The following is a 7284-nucleotide window of genomic DNA, read 5'->3' as shown; positions in this document are numbered from 1 at the left end:
CTTTTATATGAAAATATTAAATGCTCACAACTATACACTTCTGCTTAGCTATTGTAAATCTATCATTTTTTAGAAATATAAGGACATTTGCCTGCAATTCAAAGCTTTTTAACTTCATACCTATGTTTTGGGAAAAAACAGGCACTATCTCTACAAAATACTATTAGTCTTACCATCAGCTAAACACGATTGATGAGACAAATGCAAATCAATATATATGTAATCGTACTACTTTCCTAAAGAGTAAACATTTAGAACAGTTGTAACAAAATACTATTCTGAGTCACCTTCAGTTCTAAAGAATGAATTATACTTCGGTACAAAGCTATCAATAATTAACGACATCTAAATATTTTAACAGTCATTCATAAATTGAAGTAGGTATCGTGCTTTTGACCTCGAAATTGTAAAATGTGATTGTAAATATATATACAAATCTTCAAGATTTTTTTATTTTGTCTTATCTTCTTTAGGTAGTTTAACTGAAGCACTTCATATGTTTATAAAATGTAAAAGTCATATTAGGTATTGCGTTAATACATGTTTAGAATAGAACATAGAAATATACTGGTATCAAAAACTATATTTTGAATTACGTGTTTATGGTAAGAAAGTATAAGCCTATTTATAAAAATGGGGAAATGATATTTCTTTAATCAGAAGGTCTTATTGACGTAAAATCCCTCCCTTTGAAATTACATATTTACTAGCACAAAATTGAAGATGCTTTTGTAGAAAAGCACATGTCTCCCCAAAAGCATAGTAGTAATAGGCAAGAAGTCAATGGGGGACAGGAGCGAAAATCAGAGAGGCACTGATAGCTGGGTGGCTTAGTGACTGAAATGCGATTATCTAATCAGCATGTCCAATCATCCTATGAAATTTCGACGTCCTGGGTCAAGTGATTCTCAAGTTATGGATTGAAAACGGTTTTCCATGTTCTGGCCCCTGTAACCTTGAACACTAAATAAATGCACGGGACTCTTATTTCAATGTAAGTATTTTTTAGATGGAGGAGCGGGGGCTCGAACTCACGACCCCTAGTTTCGTAGTCAGAGAGTGTTACCACTTGACCACTGCGTCCGTAGATAATATACCACGTAAAATATACCATTAAGATGTATGAAAAATATTCAAGCAAACTAAACTGAAACTCACTTTTTAGGTAATTTGAATTCCCGTTTAATCACCCATTGAATCAGATAAAACCCAAATTTTCTACAATTGCCAGAAAATATATAAACATATTGAAACAGACCGCAGACACAAAGTATTTTGGTCTGGGAAGATATTTCTGTCCACTAAGTCAAAACACAGATGTCGATAATGGAACTTCAAAACGTTTTAGATAACAAGAAAGCATCTTCAATACAACTGTTCATTCTTTGAATATGAAAATATATTGCCTACCAAATACAATAGTATGGTTTACTTCATCAAGGCACGATGATTGTAATAAATTATCTTTTTTGATTTGACCATTAGTAAATTTCCACAAAACTGCCAGTTAAGTTGTGCTTCCATTCTTTAAGCAAACTTCATAATAGCATTATGATGATAAATTGATGATAAAGTAATAAGAATTCTATCTTAAGGAGGTAGTATACCTTAACACTTGTTTGTGCTTATGCCCAACCGGAAGCTTACGTGACGATTAACGACAACGTTCACGACAAACTAAAGGTGTTTGTATATTTATTTTCTGGATAAAAACCATTAACCTGTCTCTGATTTGATACTTAATTGTTTACTAATGCTGAAATAAGTATTAAATTACCACAGAAACGCTAGAAAACATCGCTGCCTTAAAATGACGTCATCGGCGTCATGACGTTCGTGTCAGTTACCGCACAAAATTAAAAGCTTTTATCTTAAAAATTCGTAATTTTCAGCATTTTTTTATTTGAACTTTTTTAAACAGCCATTATTTGCCGCAATTTTTTAATGAGCGGCTTTTATGTAGTTATATTGAAATGTTATGCGGAATGTTAGCAAATGGATTATTGTAACTGATGTAATTGGGAATATAATTTGGTGAAAAGTTACTTATTACGGCCTTTTGCAAATAAAAATTGGGCAGTTTGATTTGTAAAACATATTTTTCAGTTTCCATTGATAATTTGGTGCTTATATACTAAAACTATGGTCTAAAATTGTTCAGATTTCAGTAGAAAATAATTAATTCTTGAATTAAATTAATGTTACCATGGAAACGAATTCCGTAACCTATATATCTAAACGTAAAATTCAAAGGCGTTCACATTGTTATATTTAATGAACACAGCTTCAGCTTATTATCTGTATTTCAACACTATCCATGAGAAACATGATTGCAAGTACAATGATTTTTCCATAAAAAATGTCAGACGAGTGGTACTGCAGTAAGTAGTTTAAGCTTTGAAATTTATTTGGATAAATGCAAATAACACAGTTAAGCTGCATCTACTGAGCTAGGTCAGGAAAGAAACAAATTGAAACAAACCTGAAAACTAAAAAATTTATAAGTTACGACATTCGGCAAATCATTATTGGAAGTTTTATTTTTATCTATTAACCTTAGCTCTTGCGTGTGTTTCGTTATTTTTCGTTTTCAGAAAATTTTGCTCGTACCAGAAATATATAAACACGTCTTTTTTGTTCTGATCATAAGGGTAGATTGAGGACTAGAAAACAATATCTCCACTTTCTTCCGACCATTAGTGCAAGAACGACTGAAAACCTAGGCATTTGTTCGGCAGGCGAAATAATGTGTAGATACTGTAATAAATAGATATTCTTTGCAGTTTGGGGGTTTATATAACAATCAGGTATCAGAAACACTAAGGTTTGAGGCCAAGATCTTAATTAATGAATCCTACACAAAACGCACAAAGTGCACTTTTATGTTCTTAGAAAGGTAGCTTATTCTCAAACACATATGAATTAATTACTGCACAGAGACAAATTGAAACAGATATTTCATTGGATCGTTCCGTATAAGGATGTAGTATACTCTCAATATGAAAATACGCATGTCTGGCCGGGCTATGAACTATGTTTACAGCTTTTTTCGTTAAAGTACGCGAATTTATTTGAGATAACTTTAAACATCAATTATTTCGTGAAATATCTTCTGTTTTAAATAATGGTAAGTTAACTGGCATGCGAAAGGCTAGGAAATATGTGTTTATACCTGAAAGATTCTATTGAGGAAATTTACTAGGGTGCTGAAGGTAAATTATCATGTCATTTTTAAATTAAGTTGGCCATGTGATTGATATTTAATTTTCTTTTTTCACTTCTGTTATTTTGATACTGATATGTTGGGATTTTGTAATAATTACTGTGTCAGAATTGTCCATATTTCAGTAAGCATAGTGACATGATGAACTTAGTTAATGTTTCCATAGAATCAAACTATATGACCTTTATATCCAACATCTACAATAAATCCACTTTCGGGCTTTTTGTTTTGAGTTTTTGCAAGCACGCATTGAATTTCTGTAAGTAACATGAAAAACTCGCATGGACATTTATGTAGATAGATTATATCATTTACTTTAAAATAGTATGTTTTAAACCTTATTGAAACAGGAAATATAAAACTATTTACAATTTTACGAAATTATGAAAATTGTAAATATAAGACAAATTAAATAGCTCATTGTAAAGATTGCTTAAATTGTGAGTTACGTTATGGTATAATATTGACTGTTTAATATTTGGTTCATAAATTAACCCTGCTTTTCATTTAGGCCATATGAAATATGTAAACCCGTGCGTTACAATAAAAGAAAATACGTTACTTTGAAAACACGAACCTCGCGAAACAAAGTGTCATATAAAAAGCTAACACAAATACTATCAAGATTGTTTTCATAACTGTAAAGGGTCAATTCGTTTCACATTTGCGACGTACGCCGTTTCGCAACTGGCAACCAGCTAGACATTCTTTAAGTGTTGCAGCTGTTCCTGGGCCTATCCTGTGAACGCCGGAATGCGCTTGTCTTACCACGCAAATTATACATTTTAGTTTCGAGATATAACTCGGAAAACATTTGGAAATGTGTGGTAAGTATCAATAAAGGTAGAAACATACCGCAGGAAAAAAATATAAATCTTATTTGGAACAGGTCACAATAGCTAATAATAGCAAAATATTATTTAACATTTTTTACAAACCTGTCAGTTGTTTTCTTGCCGTTCACATGACCTGCATATCTCGGTTTAGGTGAAACTAAATGGCCTAAAAACCAATAGTTTTACCTTGAAATACTAGATTAATTAAACACAAGTTGTTCACTTACATAATTGCAACGGATATGTTGCAGTTTGCTCTAATTTGTAATCCTTAATTATCTCACAAAGGAAAGGCATAAACAAAGACAGTCCATATCAGCCCTATATCCTAGTACAGATAATTGGGTTCATTACTTTAATTAACACAGTTTCAGCTTAAATCTCTGCCTTTTGTATTCAGGTGTCGTTTTGAGATGCATCCTCTTTTTAAAAGCATAACAATGTTGTTGTTTTTTTTATTATTTTGGCAATGGTAACTTTACGATTAAACAAGATATGTGCTCCGCTAGTATAGCATGGTTCTAGAAGAGGTTTGACCTGAAAGCATTATGCTATCTCGCAAACAAAGAGTGAGTCATAACTATGCGTCTAGTTGTTGGTTGATGTAGCTTTTGAACTAACATTTCATTTTCTGACAACCATTTTTGGCGTTTTATCCAATTTTACGAAATGGATAGACCAGAAATAGTAACATCATTGATTTCAAGTATTGGGCTAGTTTTCACGGGAGACACATGGCGTTTAACACAGCTGTTTTATAGTTAATCAAATCTTTAGGAGATCCTTTGAAAGCAAAGCACAAAACCTCTTTTTAAGTGACTCAATAAAACTATTATTTTGATTTGTATCGTTTTATTCTTGAAAAGGATCTGTGAATAGATTTTGTCAATTCTATGATCTGCATACTCCAATGCCGTGGCAACCGCAAACGTTTCCAGTGTTGTTGCACTGTCCGGGCTTTTTAATCGCGGGGTCCATTTAGTATATATGTACACTAGAGCTTCACATATACTGGTGCTAGTGGACATGAGAAGTGTTACACAAGTTTTACCTCTAAAGAAAAGGCCCAATGAAATAGAGTCTGCTATTAATATGCTTGAATACGTTCTTTGCTTCCAAAGAATCTTCTTAATGGTTTTGATTTCGAATAATATATTGGTTTTGCTGATATTGGAAGAAACATCATTACTTCTAACCAAGACATTTATTTCAGTAATATAACATAATGAATTATTAATAAAAATTACATCAGAAAAGTAATATGTGTATAATATGCATATGCTACATGGTAAACAACATGTTAAATAGCCTTAACACAACCACCAATTGACAAACATCCAAACATTGCATAGATCTGTCTGATATTTGCTTTACATTGCTTATTGCATTAATAAAATATTGAAATAGGTTATTTCAATAGAATTTAAGCTTACTGCATACAATATTTAAAGATTTTAGCCATTGTTGCCGAGGCTTTCCTCTAAAGAATACGCATATGAGCACCATAATATATCTAGATAAAATGAAGAAAATAATGGTGACTTTGTTTAAAGTATATTAGTTACAATACATTATCTTTTTCAGTTTTCGTCTAATTTCAAATCATTAAAAGTATTAAACAGCTATATTTAGAAGTCAAGTCTGGAAAATAAATGCCTTAACAATGTATGAAAAGGTTCTATGCATAGACACAAAATACACATTTTCGCCATAACTGCACTGGAATGCTATGTTAAAATATAAAACGGTCATCCTATCAAACAATATATATATACAAATAAGGACCTGTTACAATTCGACATGGAATAATTATATTAACAGTGAAAAACAATAAACAGACATTAAAAACACAAAGTTTAATTGTCATTACTAATCAGAAATGTAATACTGTTTATTTTGTTTACGTCAAAAGAAGACTTCTTTATGTATCGTAAATGAATTTATATGTCCTTTAATATTTTGAACAGAATCTTATCATATCCATAATACAAGTAGCACCATTCAAATGAAACATATTCATGTTTACAATAAAACTCTCATTTTAAAAATATTTTATTACGTTAAGTTTAAACGAATCTCCGCGCACAAAATGACGCCACTTAACGTTTTTAACCCTTACCCTGCTAAATTTCTATAATGAACTTGTCCATCTTTCAATTCGGACAGTTCCATTAACTGTTAAAAGGAGTCTTTGCCAAAAAGATACTGACTGAATAGCGAACAGTGCAGACTATGATCAGACTGCACGGATGTGCAGGCTGATCTTGGTCTGCACTGGTCGCAAAGGCAGAATCACTTGCCGCCAGCAGGCTAAGGGTTAAAGAGCATTAGGTTTTGCAATACATTTCAACATAACAAGCTATGTAATACATAATTCATTAGCTTGATTCAAGTGCAAGTTGTAAAGCTTTATCTAAGCACTTGTTACTTATGTAAATCTACACTACATCACATTAAGTAATCGCAAACACCTTTTCATAATTCTGTTAATGCTTATATGCCGTACTTTTTAACTTTGCCTTTAGTGTACTGCTTAATATGGTGTCTGAAATGTTCCGTCACAGTATTTTGCCGACCTTTTCTTTGGCGACTAAACGCTGCATTCACATGGCAGTAAACAGCGTTGTATGTCTAGGTCCAATTGATTAAGAATAAGAATATCATAACATGTTTCATTTTTTTATCTTATTATTTAAGTACTGCAAAAATCATTTCACCAAGTAACTTAAAACAAATGACAAAGCTTAACCTTGTGAACTGTATAAATATTGCAATAAATGTCAAAATATTTATCAACACTTCTACGACTGACTGATAATTGTGCACCATTATTTTGACAACATGTTTTGGTCTTATAGGCTTATTCACCGTTTTGATTTCTCTAACTAATTGGGTGGCGTTCTCCTATTCGCGAAGCTGTACACGCTCATGATTGCATGATACATGTGCGACTAATATACAATGAACTATTTGCTTACTATTTTCTAATGACTTAAATGAAAATTTACAATGTATGGCGTAGAATTTCACATCTAAATCAAACATGAGCTATCAACACCTCTATGAAAGATTCCATTTTGTTCGTTGATTGCCACTTGTTTGCCTAAAATAAACATAAATGCCGCCGTCTCACTAATATCACAACTATACACATCTTACATATGAAACATTGACTGCACGGTTTATTTTAATGTTAAATGCACAATGACGTTACTACATATTTGA

This window comes from Mercenaria mercenaria, chromosome 10, assembly GCF_021730395.1.
Source record: "Mercenaria mercenaria strain notata chromosome 10, MADL_Memer_1, whole genome shotgun sequence".
Taxonomy (NCBI): Eukaryota; Metazoa; Mollusca; class Bivalvia; order Venerida; family Veneridae; genus Mercenaria; species Mercenaria mercenaria.
Note: the sequence above shows the minus strand (reverse complement) of the source record.